The following is a 15,044-nucleotide window of genomic DNA, read 5'->3' on the forward strand; positions in this document are numbered from 1 at the left end:
TGCAGGGACGTGTAGCTTTCCTTAACATAGAGAGCTACCCCCCCGCCCCTTTTCTCTACACGATCCCTCCTGTACAGGGTATAGCCATCTATCCCCGTGGTCCAGTCATGGGTGGAGTCCCACCAGGTCTCCGTTATCCCTATGACATCGTAATTGTTTGCACTGAGCAGGAGGATGAGCTCCTCCTGCTTATTCCCCAAGCTCCTGGCATTAGTGTACAGGCAGGCAAGTGCCTCCTGGGGGGCTCCTTCATTGCACACAGATTTTACCAGGGCTGGGGCAGGGGTGGGCTCCCTGAAGCGCCGTGATCTGCTGGCTTTGCAAGGATTGCTCAGCGGGCCAGCAGTGGCGGTAGTCCCCCCGTCCCCCAACTTTTACTATAAGCGGAGTTCAGGTTTACCAATATACACAAGAACAATTTGAGATTTTTACTTTTCTGCTCTCAACAGACAATGAAACTACACAAGAGCACTGTGAACATGTATCGCAGTAATGGAATGAGAGAACAATCAGAATATTAGAAATTCAGAGATTTTAGATGTTTTGCTGAAAGAGAAAGATCTGCTAAACCCATTGTGCAATTCTTCTTTACACAGAACTGGCATCTGTACACATCGGTGTACTTCATGGGATTAATTATTTGGGAAGAACAACTCCATTAGTTCTTTTGAAGCTCGTAACAAAAGTCACTTATTTTAATCAATACTGTGGGCATGACTCACTAGATTCCTGTATTTACCTTATCACCTCAGCTATCTGAGCACCTTTGAAAAATGTATTAATGGGGGGGATTAACCCCTGCCATGTTTGCTTTATTCTCTCAGATTTTCTTCTGTGGGGAACTCTGTGCAGTGAAAGCTCTTTATGATTTCATATCCACAATTTAACAAAAAGAATGTTCTTTCTGAAGGCAGACACTGGATAATTGAAAGCAATAAAGAGTTAACACTTGGTCTGCAGTCATAGTATATCTCCTTGCTAGCACTGAGATCTATGCCCAGCTAGGCAAAATCCTAGTATCTGCTAGTATCTGGGTTTAATTATTTTTTCTACAGACATTTCACTGTATCAGACTGGTCTAAAACCACTTCATATAAACCCAGGATTCCCTCCCCACACACCCACATGTACACACTACCTCTCAGTCATTTTCCTTCAATTGAAAACTCCCTTGAGTCTTTACAGAAGCAAGACATTTGGCATAGTACAAAGAGCATGGTAAATTCATCAATGTGACAACTCAAAATTGAGTGACTAGCTTGGACCTATAGCAACAAGAGAAAGGGCAAAGGAACGTAGTAAAACAGCCTCCTTTTCCCCCAATCTCCCTTTTACACAGCTCAGCAGGTTACTGAATAACAATTCCTTTTGTTACTGGCAGTATGTAGGAACAAATTGGCACAGGGGCTGAATTTTGTTGAACATTACATCGGTTTCCTTTGCGATACAAATGATACAAACAGACAGCCACATGGTACATATGTCGGTAGCATGCAGAAAATAGATCAGGCACCTCAAACAGCATTCCATTTTATATTCTGAGTACAAAGCTATCTAGTAAAAATCAGTGTAGCTGATACTGTTGGTGGGTTTTCACACATGCTGATGATTGTGTTAGGCCTTGGACAGATGTAACTTTTAGAGCGCGCCAAATGCCTTTGAAGTGCTGCAGACAGTGAGCATACAGATATTGCTGGCTGAAGAGGAGCTTCAAAAATGGCCAAAGTGCTTCAAAATGACCCTCTGAAAGGAAGGAACATGTTTGAAGAGTACGCAGACATCCTGGGAGTGCTATGACAGTGATTCTCAGTTGGGATTCTCAACTGTCTTGGAGGTAAATGCTCTCCTTGCCCCATTTGGCACCTGCCCCAGCTACCCCAGCAGCACCCGTGGCTGCTCCTCTGAAGACTGCCACCACTGCTGCCCTCCCCACTCCATGACAGCCCCTATGCCAGCTATCCCCACACTTCCAGGAGTAGACTCCGCTGTGGATGGGCGGATGTAGGGCTGGAGCCAGGCTTTGCAGCCAAGTTTATTCCCTCTGCTCCTCCCATGCCCCCAGGGCCGGTGAGAGGGGCCATGGGGGGTGGTCACCAGTGTGTGAAATGCCAAAGGAGCAGCCTCAGTGTCAGGGCCAACCTTGCCCCCTCAGGGACAGATAGGGAGTGGAGAGGGCAGATAGTGGAAGAGACAGGGTCCTGCCCCCACACTCCTGGCCTGCCACCAGCTAAATCAGTGGTCCTCAACCTTTTTAGCCCAAAGGCCCCCCTCCATATATTTTCTGAATTCAGATTGTAGCTCAGTGATTCTCACGTGGGTTGCAGCAAAATTCAGAAATTTTGGAGAAGTGCCTTGGGGCTAACAAGACTGAGAATGACTGCTCTACGGAGAGTGAACTAGTAGGGTTACTCTGTCCTCCAACATCCCACAATGCTATATTCTTCCCCCCACCACAAAGGAGAGGGAGATGGTGGGATGAACAGCCAATGAGTGCTGTCCTCTGTGCTCATCTGTCCTCCAGAACCTGAGACATGCAAGGAATCCTTCCCTCTAGTCTTCTGGAGATCTGCTAAATCAGGGGTGACCAACCTGTGGCACCAGTGCCACTAGTGGTATGAGCAGCCTCTGTGTGTGTGTGTGTGTGTGGTGCACAGCATATCAGGGAGAAGAAATGCAGAATAGCAGCAGATAGGGCAGGAGGCAGAGCAGGAGATTGGTAGAAGGAAGGGATCGGAATGGCATGTGGGGAGGGTGCATCGTTAATTTGTGGCACACCTGCCAAAAAGGCTAGCCCCCATTGTTTCAAATCATTTGTGCAGCATCCAAAGGTCCCAGTCTCTGGTCTCCTCAGGCTCCAGAGGCTGAGGAGCATGTTTGGATTCCTGCCATCCAACTAGGGGGCTGGACAAAGGATTCCTTGCACAGCGCTCAAGCTCTGGGGGACCACTGAGTGCACAGGCAAGTGCTCATTGGCTCTCCAACTCCCCCTCCCAACTTCAAACTGGAATGGAACTTGGAACACATCCAACGTACATCTGTCCAGGGGCTCCAGTTCTCATTAAGGAAAAAATTAAAGAAAACAGTCCAAGGAAAGTATATGTAAAGAAAATGAATACCTAGTTACCAATATTCTCTCAAAGTTGAAGAACAGCTAAGCCAAAGTGCCCATTCAAGACAGGAGAGGGTATAAAACCCCTGTCCTTAGACTTCCTACCATGAGGGATTAGTATCTCATTCAGACCCCACTGATGCCAATGGTGAGAAGCTTTTTGACTTCAGTGGGTAATGAAGCAGGCTTTGCCGGCCTGATGCAAGCCAGCACCTAGCTACTCTGATGACTGGCTTTCTATAAATAACTTAAGTAGACAGGTGGATAGAGAGAATGGAGCACCTCTTCAGCTGGCATACATTTGTTTAACTCCATCTGCTTCCACGCAGCCATGTCAATTTACAGCAGTAGAAGATCTGCTCCAATAGCTTCAAAACATCCTCAGGTGAAATCCTGGTCCCTTAGAAGTCAGAATTTGGCTTCAGTAGGCCCAAAATTTCACCCCTGAATGCTTAGCTAGACTTGGGACAGAAGCATACTGTAGATTTTGTCTCTTGTTGACCTTATGAATAAGCGCCTTTCTTCGCCATTATCCATCTTATTCCCCACTAAGAATCCCATTATAAAATAAGATGTAAAAATATTCTTGTAAATTACTATATTTTTCCTGTTCAGAATTGAACTTATATTTTTTTGGTGAGATTCTTTCAACCATTTCCCTGCTCCCAGCTGAACTACGTCGGACACCTTTGGATGTCTATCACCATTCCATCAGCCAAATTAAATATAACTGCTCGAGGCATTTAAAAATATTTGCTGAAAACATCTCCTTGTAGTCCTATAATTCGGACAACTTCTCCTGGTTCCAGGTGAAGTAGCCTGTGTTAAATGTACACTTGTTTCAGGATGGGGAACTGAATAGGGAAGGATACCACCACCTTCACTTCCATCAGACCAATGAGGGATGCCACTTCTTCTAAAAAGATAAGCTGCCTTTAAGAAGATTTTGTATTCTCCACACCTTGACTACTTGAAGTAAAAAAATGATGTAAACAGCTTCAGTTGCAAGTAGTCTTTAAATCATTTCTACTACCATTTTTAGTGTGCATGTTTAATTAAACAATGAAGTCCTAGAGCCTTGATGTGTCAAAACATACCAGTCAACATTGTTTCAATGTATTTTGATCTGTACTACCTGTTTCAGAGGAAGGACTATTACAGGCAAGGTGCCTAGTCTTTCACTACCGGGCTTCCTGCACGACTGCCATACATTTTTGATGTGATGCATTAACAATCTTCTACTTTCATGTGGCCACCTAAATGCTAGATATGTCTTTTTGGAAAGCAGCTTGACATTTATAAAAAACAGATGTGCACAAGTCACATCAAGTTTTATACAAATTATAAAACTGTTAGGTACAACTGTAAAATCTCTTAATTCTTGTGCAGTAGAAGCCAGACGGCACGCACAGCAAACACTGTCAAGGCATTATGATAAAAACAAATGCTTCCATCTAACGTGAAATATAAATGTTTTAGGGGTAATTTAATTTCAAATTCCAATTGTAATTTAATTTCATATGCAAGTGTACTGCAATTTACTTTGGTACGTTAGGCTATGATAAATATCACTTGCACAGGAAAACATTTATAGCTAAAGCTCTAGCACTTGGAAAGTCAAGACTGAACAAATTAATAGAATTTACTTTAGCACCTCAGTTTTGCTTTAATTGCATCAAATTACTTTAAAAATACCTTTTGATGTGGTGATGCTTGCTAAACACGTTTTGTAGCTTGAAATCTCAATTTTGTAATAATTATCTTTGATTATTTGCATACGCTTCTCAGCTAGGCAAACTAAAAGCAAATACATTTTTAATTGGAATGATCTTTCTGATCCAGTCATGTTACATGAAAAATAAAACTAATATTGGGGGGGTTCTTTACAAAAAATAACAAAGTGCCTCTGTTCTACATGCAACACCTAGATGAACTCCACGATGAAATGCAGCTAATTTCAACATTTTTAACCTGTTTGCTTTATTTTTAAAAATTGCTTGACAATTGACAGCAAAGAAACCAAATGACTGCCAGTGCTATACCAAATCTCTCTCTCAACAGAACATTCCTGGAATTAAAAAAAAAAAAATCTGACAAAAGCAATGAGTAAAATCCCGACCTTACTCCAAGAGGACATTTGCTGTTGACTCATGGGACTAGGAGTGCCCCATTTCTTCCCTATGTATTACCTCTGGTTTGCTAAAATACGAAACCAAAAGGTATAATATTAAAACTCACTGGCTGCATCTAGATGTGCAGGGGCATGTGCTTCCAAGGGTACAAATAGCAGCAGCAGCACACATTTGTGCCACTACTTGGTGCCACAGCTCACACCCCTGCACGTGTGCTTTGGTGAGGGACAATTGTCCTGCTTCAGACAAACTGCCTTTCCCTGCTCCCGCCATGCTGGAGCACAAATGAAATAGCAGAGATGCTCTGGCCAACAGCCAGAGTGTCTCCCTGGAGGACCAAGCCTCTGTTTGTTGCTTTTTTTCCCTTAGTGGGTTTTTTTAGGTTTTGGGGGTTTTTTTGCTACCAGGAAAACGTGGTAGCAAATTTTGCCGCCATGCTGCAGATTTGCAGCACAGGGCACGTCTTAATGGTCTGGGCGTGTGGTTTGTGGTGCCACAAAGAGGTTTGCAATGCTACAAACCACACATGCCTGCATGTCTGGACGTGGCCACTGTCTCAACAGACTGAGTCAATGAGTTATTCTGGGAACTCTCTTCTTTTTTTGGCCCTGATATTTTTCTTTCCTTGGGGACTAGATTGGCACACCCTTCTCTGGACACTTCCTCCTGATAGCAGAAGCAAGCTGCTCACAGGCATGAAAGTGTATGGAGGAAGATGAGTGTGGGAAAATGAGTTTTCATATCACCTTCTTCCTCTGAAATCATTATCCCTTTCTCTTAGCTGTCCATTTTACTCATATGTGTTTGAGTGGGGAAGAGAAGGGCATTCAAGAACCAGCATTAAAAACTGCATTAACTAAAGAAACCAAAATGTAAGCTGTTGCATGTGTGTGTGTGTATTGTTTCTCTTAAAGAAGCCTGAAGCAAAAATAGCTTTCCAATAGTTTCATATTTTTGTACTTCATCCACTCATTGTCACCTAAATACACCTATAAGGGCTGATATTTGCATCTGGAAATCCTGCCACCCAAACAACCGAAATGCCTTAGGGTTATTCTGTTGAACACTTCAACTATTTCTTCACTTAAGCTTTAAAAGTATGAAAATATTGGGAAATCAAAGGATCTAACAGAAGCATAATCATATTTTAAACGTATCTTCTCTAACTTCTCTGAATTTCAAGATCAGCTTCAAATCCCACACTGGGTAGCATTTTTTACTGCTATCACTACCCCTTCTCCTCTTTCCTTTTTGCTATTCCCTCCCCCCTGCTCCCCCTTTCCCTTTGGAAAAATCTATAAGGAAGGAATCTATTATTGTCTGGGCGCATGTAATTTTGTTAGTCTAAGTATGCCAATGCTAGCTCTGTTCCTTACTCTGAAAAGAACGGGGAAAAGCAGGTTTCAATCTTACATAGACATTTTGTGTATGATTGGAAAGAGACTGAATAGACCATCTATCTTTGCTAAGTTAGTGCATATAAATAACATTAACTAGATACAGTTCACAGGAACTTTTGTTAAAACCTGAAAAGTAGTTACTGACCATTGTGTGCTGGGAATCGGAAATGTAAAAGATACCAGTTAAAAGATACTACCCTTCCACATTATTCTTTTTCCTCCAAGAGATATCTGTGGTTGCAAAAATAATTTCAGGGGTGTGAAAAGAAATAAGATTGCTAATTATACCCAGCAATTCAGATTCTGAGGCTGTATCGCTTAATATTACAAAGATTGCTTCTCTGGGTGCTGTCAATCCTACCAAAACTTTTTTTACTTAGATGAACAGCTATATTCTTTATGTGCTGTTTTCAGGGTTTTTATGTCATTGGTTTTATGAAACAGTGATGTCTGTATCAGACTCGACTGCATTTCTATATGCATTTTATTTTTTCCAAACTTTAAGTTTTATTAAATGGGTCTAATAATAAGATTAGATGATTCCACTGTTTTTTTTAGGCAGATTACCTAATTGATTTCTATGAAGATCTCTGCTTACCAATGATGGCTTCATACAGTTGCATATTAATATTAATTCAGAATAAATGTATTATCTTAGATTTAGCATTATATTCCCAGTTATAACACCAGGATCTTAGAATTTTTTAAAGGACCCTTAACAAACAAGGCTTGCCCTCTCTTGTCTACTTGGGAAAGCTTTTTCCAATATCAAAGATATTTTCTGTATATTAAAAAAAATGAAGCAGACACCTGGCAGTGAAATCTTAGCCACTGAACAACAGAAATGGGAAATCACTTAGGCAAATAGAGTGGCTGAAAGAACAAAGATTGAAAAAGGAGGCTCCTAACGTCTTTTGGAGCTTCAATGCACCACAGTGCAGGAAGGGTCCAATCCAAAAGCCACTTATGTCAAAGATTCCTGTTTAATCCATTAGGCTTTGGATCAGACTCTTCCACCTTAGCAAATGGCTTTTACAATGCGTTATCGTAAAGAAACTCTCAAGTCATTTGTTTTCCTAGAATTTGCATGCAAATATTCACCTCTGCTTCACTCCAGCAGTGCCATGTTAATAAACTTTTGTTAAAAACATCTTAAGAAAAAGAATCAAGATTCTATAGTCCAGAGTCCTGGAAATGGTACGAGAAACCAAAGAATTTTTGGAGGGATAAACCTGTTTAAGGATTATTTTTATCTGCACAAGCCAACACACATTGATCATACTTTAGAAACCATAATTTGTAAAAGGATAAGCCTCTTAAACCATAAATGAAATGAGATCACAGCACAGAAGTATTTTACTGTTGATATACCTAGTGGCTATCAGTTTTTACAACATTTAACAAATATATGTAACCCGATTCACCACATACCTGATTGATATCGAATAGTTTTCTGCTCTTTGGGTTTATCTCACAGCATTAAATGCCAGCTAGCATTTCACCCATCATTTCTGGATTAGTTTCCCTTTCTTCTGTTTCGCAGCCATTCTAAAATCACCATCACTCACACCACAGGGCAGAGGATCTGAAATACTGATCTTGATAAAGCAGCGCAATGCCAGCTCATCAGTACAAGATTACACAGACACTCTCAATGTTTCCTTTCCCGGTGGAGGCAAGACCTAAATCTAAGTTCCTCCCCTTTCCTTCTGACACAACAAATTCATAAGCTTGTTGTTCCCTGCAATTAGAGCTCCTACAGAACTGAAGTAGTTTTATAAGCCAAGTATTGTCATAGGGCGCCTGTACACAATGTTGGCTTTTTCTAGCTAAAGATATTCCCTGGGTTTATTTCACTCTTGCAGCGTACCACAATGATTCCCGTTACTATTTTGCACGTAACACGTTTAACACTCAGTCAGACCAAAGTCATTCAAATAATCAATTAACCAGCAACAGTGGATGAGGTTTTAAAAGCTAAATTAACTTTTCTCCCCCTATAAAGTGTGAATGGAGAATCTCAATATAACTAGTCTGGTTTGAACTTGAACTTTTAATCACTTCAAACACTTCTGGTCATCTATTTACAAGCTTCATTAAAAGCATATCCTGCAATATTCTCTAATCTTGAACGTGCATTCATATTAGCAATGTTTAACAGCATGTCTTTTCAAATCAAGAAAGAAATTAACTGGACACCATGTAATAGGTGACTCAATTGTTCCACGAACTCACTAGCTCTTATTTTTTAAAGCATTTTGAAAAACACTAATCACAGTGCAAATCTCAGTTATGCACTACAGCCACACTTCTGTCCATAAAAAAATCTTCTAAGCGAAGTGATATAAAGCAGCCCTTGGGGACAAGTTTCAAAGGTACTTAGCCACCTACAGATAGCGTGTAGTCTATAGGTACCAAGTGGAATTTTTCAGATTCCTGAACAGGAACATGCCTAACTCCCATCCAAAACAATAAGTGTCCACACAGCTTACTGAAAAGATTTCAAAAATCCTACAAGCCACCTATCTGCATTTTCAGGAACCTAAATACCTTTACAAATCTGAACCTTGGAATAAATGATGCTCAGGCCATCACAAAGCTGCTTTGGTCTTTCCCCATCATCACTAATTATATTCACTTTACTACAAAAAGTAAAGCAATCCAACTAGAAAAGTCCATCACAGCTCACATGTCCTTTAATTAAGAGTGGAACTAAACTCTATTAGCCCATGATGGCACAGGGAAATGCAATCTGTGGAAGAAGCATTGCCTTTAGGATGCTGTTTGTTGGGGATGTGGGGGTACGGGAAAGGTTCAAGAAGTTTTATAAGCCCCTTCCTGCAGAGATTACTCTGACGTGCCAAATCCCTGTCCTTCCTCCCCAGGTTTTACATGGCGATAGCAACTTATTAGTACCTCAGGGTTTTTGTTTTTTAGTTGAACCCTGCATAGACTTCAGGTGGATTTGGGACCATGGTCCCAAATCCACCTGAATCCCAAATCCACCAAATCTTCTAGTGACACACTAGAAGCTAAAAGACTTCTTAGATTAAGCACAGGTTTGGGGGGTTTTTTGCTTATGCTATATATTAAAGTGACAGTACTGGAAAGCCTAAAGAGTGGGCATGAAAACCAAATTGCTTCTGCAGAGTATTGTGCAGTAAGTTGCAGATTCTCCAAATTCACTTTTCCAATTCCTGTCCCATTGCATGTTTGTGTGTCCTGGCTCAGTCAAGATCAGCATCGGAGCCTAACTGACTTGTCTGTACATTCAAATCATATTACTTAGTTCTGTGTTTTAGACCCAGTTTTCTCTCCATACCATTAAAGCCTGCTGGTAAAATTGGAAAAATATGCCAAGTAGTCCCAACATCTGTTGTCAGCACTGATGATGAACGCACCTGTTGACAATGATTTAACTGCAGGAGTGGAAAGGGCCAAACCAAGGGACTTGTATCACCACTCGGTTAATGCTCCAAATGTGTTTTTCATGATGATGAAATTAGCCTTACAGTGCTGTATGATCCCAGCTCTCTCATTTTCCTGTACCAATCTTTCAGATTCTCCAAAATGTATTTCAGGCCTGTTAGGGGGTCCAAGCACCGCACCTCCTCCTGCTTTGGGGAGTGTCGACACTACTCCCCACTGTTAAAAGACCCCTGCAAGACCATACCCCAAACTGCATGTTTGCGGCAATGAAGTGGGATCACAAGCCCCACAAAAAAAAGCAGGAAAATGAGTTAAATATGTCAGGCTCAAACCAGCAGTGGGTTTACCAGAGAAAGTGAATAAGAAGTTAAGAACTACTGCTACCCCAGCTTCCTGAGGGAGAGTGCCTCACGTCACCCCGGATTTCTGAGAAGGATTCCCTGCCGGCTTTCGGAGGTAGACGAGGGCAGGTTGGCCTCTCTAAGATATGAGTCATGACTGTGCATCTGTAAACAGTATGAATTGATTCCCCTCACCCAGCTCCTCCACAGCATACAGGAGACAGGTGCCTGTGTCCAACGCAACAGCAGCTCTCCACCGCCCAGCCTGGCTCATGCTGCCACCCAGTGTTGTCTGCACAGGCTGGACCCATCTCTCCTCCTGCAAGTGCAGACTTCTTTCTTGATCCAGGAAGGGCTGGGTGCCTGGGCCATTGGTCTTGTTCATTCGCTCTGAACAAGCCCTTGGCTCACTCACAAACCAATGCACCTGCGAAGCTGAACAGTCAAATTCCAACTACCTGTGAGAGGCTTTTTGCTCACTGGCCACAGATTGTCACTTTTGGAAGTCAGGCTCTACTTACCACGTTCCCAACCTCAGGGGGACGGGAGAAGAAAGGGCACCAATTTGCTTTCACACCACAGAGCTTCATATTGTCAAGCAGTCCCATGTTGAGACACAACATCCCCACTCTTGGTGCATTTCCTCCGGACTTGGGAGTAGCAGAGCCTTTGGGATCAGGAGGCCACAGCGTGGGTACAGGATCAGGAGGGCACAGCCTGGGTGTGGGATCAGGAGGCCACAGCGTGGATATGGCTGACTGGGGCAACTCACATTTAAATTCCTCAAGGAGGCCAGGAGAACGTTTTTCAAGCTGCTTGGCCAGGGCATTGGGTAGGTTTATACTAGAGCAGGGCTTCCCAAACTGTGGTACGGGTACCCCTGAGGGTACACAAGACATCTCTGGGGGGCACGCAGGAGAAATTGTGTAATGGTGAGTTTAATTTTTATTATTATAATAATAATTGGCATTTAAGGGGTTAAAGTATTCTGGTAAGGATATGTGGGCAGCTGGTAAATCTGGGAGGGGGTATGCACTAAGAAAAATAGGATTACTATGTCTGAGTTTTCCCAGACATGTCCTCTTTTTGAGTCCTTCCATCTCTGTCCAGGCAGGTTTTTCAAATCTGAGCAAATGTCTGGGTTTTTGCTTTGGTCCGCTGGTGGGAGCAAGGGGAGGGATGACTGTAGGCAGGGAGCTGCAGGCAAATAAGTCTGGGTTGGGGGCTGGGGCTGGGGCAGGGTAGGAGGGTCGGGGGGGTTGCCTGCCTCCAACAGAGGGGGAAGGGGATGGGGGGGGCGCCTTTTGAGGGCCGTAGCCAGGCTGGCAGCACAGGTGCTGGTGCCTATGTTTGCAGGGGCAAAGCGCCCTGAAGACGCTGTGGGGGGAAGGGGAGCGGGAGGTGGGCTGTGTGCTGTTGCTGGGCCTCCTGGCACAGCGTGGCAGCCCCAGCCCAGGGTGGAGGCTGTCATAGGACTCCCCTCCTCTGCCCTCCAGCCTGCGCTGGGGCTGGATTTGCTCTGAGCCACCACGCTCTGGCCTGGTCAGGACGGGGGCAGCTGGGGCCCCTCTGGCAGGGCTGGGGGGGAGCAGGGGACTGTGGGTCAGGAGTGAGGGGAACCAGCGGGCAGAGTACCGTGTGGTTTGGGAGTGAGGGGCACTGGCAGAGCTGGGGTATGTGGGTCAGGAGTGAGGCTAAACACCAGTGCACCCTCCTGCATGCACTCAGCTTCTGGCTGGTGTCCAGCACCTCTCTTTCACCGCAACCATCTAGCAAAACAGACTCAAAAGCAGGGATGAGTGTAGCCTGCAACTGCTGGGCTCATAAACAGCAGAAACTAAAACCTGATCTCCTGAGGGAGAAGGCCAACCTGCCCTTGTCTACACCACTGTCCAGTGCAAGCCTTCAGGTTTTTACTTGAATCAAAGAGAGCAGAGGGTCCTCAAAGACAGGGCCTTAGGGCTGCCCTGGCCTCCGTGGTAAGACCAATTGACACAGCCACCTGCCCTTTGGCTTGTCTGATTCACCCAGAAAGCACTGCAGGCCCTGTTAAGGCTGCAATAGGAGCAAATCTAATACCGCAGCTGAATCCAAGGGTCTTGTGACACATTACAACTAGGACATGTTATCTGCACTTAAAAAACACTAGTGTCCAAGCATTCAATAGTAAAACATGTGCTAAGTGCCATTGTAGTGTAGCAAAGTTGGGATTTTTCCAGCGAAGAGTATCTCCAAATTGTGTCACCTAATGAGTGTCGAGCTAATGCTGAGCTGCTCCGCAGAGGTAACGCGATCAGGAGACTCCAGTGCCGTGGGGGGCTGGGACTGACAAGCACCTTTTTCTAAGCCTCAGCCTCATCAGCACACCAGCCTCTCCGATGGCTCTGACTCTTATGCCATGTTTTATTTAAATCATAGTTACAGATCTACCCAAATTAAGGAGACAGACGGCCATTTTTGCAGGCAGATTGCGGGACTGGCTGCTATTTTCATGGGCTTATCATGGCAGGGCCCCCTTGCCGCTGATTGGTTGTAAGGGCTATCTATCATACAGCCCTGCCCCTTGTTGGAGATGGGCGGGGTCACATGACAAGCAGCCAATCAGTGGCGAGGGACAGAGATGGCAGCCATCTTGGCGGTTCCCCTTCCTGCTAACAGCTCTCTTTCCCCTTTCTCCCCCATGATGGGCTGCGTGGCCAGGCCACAGCGGCCATGAAGACCACTCGCTCCCACTGGGGAGCCAGCATTTTATTTTATTTTTTTTTCCTGCAGATTAGGTGGATATTGCCTGGTTTCAATATTTCTGCAAAATCACAAATTGAATAGGTTCCTAATCACAGTAAGCATTATTCTGCAACTGCTCAGAAGACTTCCAAACTTGCAGCAATGCTTACTATGATCTAACTAAAACACGACCTAAACGTAACTTGTGACAAGTCCCTCGTGTTTCAGATCTCTGCAAAGGAAAAGTACTACAATCAAATCATATCAGTTACTTGTCATATATGGAAGAAAATAATGCAATATGAGCACATTTCTATAGGAATCTATTGATTTAGGTGGGAAAAAGGAAATAGCAGTTCTAAATAACTTGAGATTGGCATTTAAATGCAACATACTTTCAAAACAAGTGTTAAATTAAAACACACAGTAGTCTTCAATATCTTCATTAATGCCTTTGATGATAGAACTGAGCACACGGTAAATTTGAAGATGACACTAATTGCAGGGGTTGCACGCACTTCAGAAGATAAGAATAGGATTCAAAATAACCTTAACTTGGAAAGATGGAAAAAATGGTCTGAAAGAAAATGAATGAAATTCAATAGCAATGCATGCAAAATACTACACTTAGGATGGAATGATTAAATGCACAAAATAAAAATGGGGTATGATTGGGTAGGTTGCAGTACCAGAGAGGGGGACCTGGTGGTTATAATACATCGTAAGGTAAATACGAATTATCAATGTAATATTGTTGCAAAATAATTAAATGATTAACCTTCTAGGAAACATGACATCTGAGGAAAGGTTGGAAGAACTGGGGTTATTTACCCTAAGAAGAGAAGACTGAGGTGGGATTTGATAACAGTTTTCAAATATAGAAAAGGTTTTTCTCTATGTCGACTGGAGACAGAATAAAAAATCACAGGCTGAAATGGCAAGGGAGATTTAGGCTGAATATTAGGATGGTCTTACTAACTATGAGGGTGGTTAAGCACTGGAACAGATTATGTGGAGGGGTTGTGGAATCTCCAATGCTGGAAATGGGGGTTTTCTTAAGTGCAGGTTAGCCAAACATTTGTTTGTGATGATTTAGAAAGGGATGCTCCTGCCTTGAGGTCCCTTGCAGCTTTATTTTGTCCTATGATTCTACATGCCTGCATTTGTAACGAATTCAGTTGTCTAGTCTCAGCTGGGAGCCAAGTCTATAATTGTACAGATAGCAACAGGAAACCTGAAACTGAAAAATCAAAATGAATCCAGGTACCAGATAACCAGATGGAATAACCAGAAAAACAGCCATGAACATAACATGGCAACAGGTCAGTTAGAAAGACTGGGAGAAGTCTTTCGTATTTAGAGAGCGAGAGAGAGCGATCATCTTGTAATTAATGAACTTCACTGTAGTTATTAGGGAAATTCCAGACAGAAATTACATGCATGAAAAGGCACAATTATCATTTGAGCTACAGCCCGTAGAACTGATGAAGTCAAAATCTACCAGTTAACCAGGAGCCCTAGGGACACGAGTTGAGAAGTTAATCTAAATGAGACATTGCAAAGGACCGTATGCACACAAAAGGAATAAATCAATGCCAAAGAAGCCACGCTGTTCAAGTCAGGCCCAGAACCACTCAAAGCGGTGTAACCATTGGGACATGCATAGACACCGATCACAGATTTCAGTGTTCTCAAGCCTGCCCTTCCCAATGCTGCCATCTATTGTCTTAAATTATAAATCTTTAGGGCAGGGTTTCCTTTTTTCTTCTGTCCTTGTCTTGTACAGGGCACAAGAGAGGCTGTGCCCATGGCCTGGGATCCTTGATGCCCCCTTAACACAAACAATAACAGAAACACCCTGACGGAGGGCTAGGAAAACAGGGTCTTGACCTGCAGAAGGAATCTCATT

At 43.3% G+C, this 15,044-nt stretch overlaps 1 protein-coding gene across 1 annotated transcript in view; it reads right to left on the reverse strand.

The window, feature by feature from the left end:
* Positions 1–8,237, reverse strand: part of ESR2 (estrogen receptor 2) — a 71,301-nt gene extending 63,064 nt beyond the window's left edge. The window contains exon 1 of the mRNA XM_025197962.1: positions 8,073–8,237. The gene's annotated coding sequence lies outside the window, so the exon portion shown is untranslated. The remainder of the gene's footprint in view (positions 1–8,072) is intronic.
* Positions 8,238–15,044: the final 6,807 nt, after the last annotated feature.

This window comes from Alligator sinensis, unplaced genomic scaffold (genome assembly GCF_000455745.1).
Source record: "Alligator sinensis unplaced genomic scaffold, ASM45574v1 scaffold13_1, whole genome shotgun sequence".
NCBI lineage: Eukaryota > Metazoa > Chordata > Crocodylia > Alligatoridae > Alligator > Alligator sinensis.